Genomic DNA, 1670 nt, shown 5'->3' with positions numbered 1-1670 from the left:
AACTGTATTTAGCCCTCCTGTTGTCCCCATTCTGTCTTCCCTGGGGTGGTCAGTGGGGGGGGGAGGTCACTGCTCCAGCCCAGTTGCCAAAATGGTCCCCTTTTCCTTCACTACCCAGCCAGGTACGCATTGCTTGGGAAGTGAGCCACAGAGAGAAAAAATGGATCAACTGAAAAGTCAAGCACACATTCTAGGGCCGACATCTTGGGTCTGCCAGCTGGATGGGAAAGAAAATGAAAAATTCCAGAGGCATTCAGTTTTGTTTATGAGTCACCAGAAAAAGCCAGAACTGGGAAAGTGAAGAATAGAAGAAGGTGGAAAGTGGGCTTAGCCCATACACATGTGTGCAGGCACACACACACACACACACACACACACACACACACACACACGCCCCCTCAGGGGAGCAAAAAGCATACAAAACACAAAGCAAATCCCAACGGGTCTTAGAGAACTGACTTTTTTTGGTTTTATTTCTAACTACAAGAAACTTCAGAGCAGGGCAGTTCAGAAACTAGAGAATACATTAATTCATTGAAGAGTCCGTTAATTTGCATAAGCACATTATTAAAATTCCCATCAATTCTAAGAGCTGAGTGTGCCTTATTACTGCACTTGATTCCAATGGACAAAAAAACCCAAATTAAATGAAGATACCACCAATATTTTCTGTTTGGCCCAGAAAGAGAAATTCATTTAAATAGCCCCTCCATTTGCATTGTCTCATCCCATTCCCCAACCAAAATGGGACAAGAGGAAACTCGGTACACTCTTATAATATCATATAGGGAAACTAAGTTTTCCTTGAAGTTAATCTGTTCCAAAATACTTCTGTCCAAAATGTGTTGGTGCAACAGGATGGACCTCTGTGGTTAAAATGGTGATGTCTGGGAACTCCTGAATGATCGACGTAGCACCATGAGGAGTAGAAAAGAGACTAAGGACAATGATGACATTGGGTTGAACACCGTGCTCTATAAGGACTTTTACAGCCTCAATGACAGTATTTCCAGTGCTTAGAATTGGATACATCAGTAGGACTTTTCTCCGATAAATGTCTGGGGGAACTTGGCATAATAGACCTTGGCTCTTTGGGTCTCCTCATCACTCTGGATCAGAATCTTTCCGAGTCAGATTGAGTGGCAGCAGTCCCGCAAACCCTGCTCCATGGCCTCTCTGCTTCTCATTATGCTGACCCCACCATTCCCCTTCTCAAATTTCACTCCTTCATACTTATAACCTGTCGGAGTGGTCACTGTGCACTCTTTGTACGGCAGCTGATTCAGCCCCTCTTCCACAACAAGCCTAATCAAACGGTGCGCAGAAAACATGAAGTCCCCTGGACTGGCTGTCTTGTGCCGGATGATGGCCTGGAGCTCCCGGATCTGGTCGTTCGTGGGGAGCAGCTTGAGCTGCGGGCCCAGCGGGCAGGAGGGCTCCTGCGGCTCGCCCTGCTCCGCCTTGGGGGGCCCTCGGCGCCGTCCCTGGTCGGCTGACCACGGCCGGCTTGGCCGGGCCCCCCCCGCCAGCTCCTGGCTGGGCCTTTTGCCGGCTTCTGGCGGCTCGGGGCACGGGGAGGTGGCTGCCGGGGCTCCCGCCGCCGCCGGGGGACCAGCTGCTGGTTCTGACCTCCCATAGTGTTTTAACAGACCATCATCAATCAATACAGA

At 49.5% G+C, this 1670-nt stretch overlaps 1 pseudogene; it reads right to left on the bottom strand.

Annotated features, from left to right (window-relative positions):
* Positions 1-561: 561 nt before the first annotated feature.
* LOC141493878 (uracil phosphoribosyltransferase homolog) lies at positions 562-1445 on the bottom strand (annotated as a pseudogene).
* Positions 1446-1670: the final 225 nt, after the last annotated feature.

The sequence above is a fragment of the Macrotis lagotis genome, chromosome 7 (assembly GCF_037893015.1).
Source record: "Macrotis lagotis isolate mMagLag1 chromosome 7, bilby.v1.9.chrom.fasta, whole genome shotgun sequence".
NCBI lineage: Eukaryota > Metazoa > Chordata > Mammalia > Peramelemorphia > Peramelidae > Macrotis > Macrotis lagotis.
The sequence above is the reverse complement of the archived record's forward strand: the minus strand, read 5'-3'. Positions and strand labels throughout refer to the sequence as shown.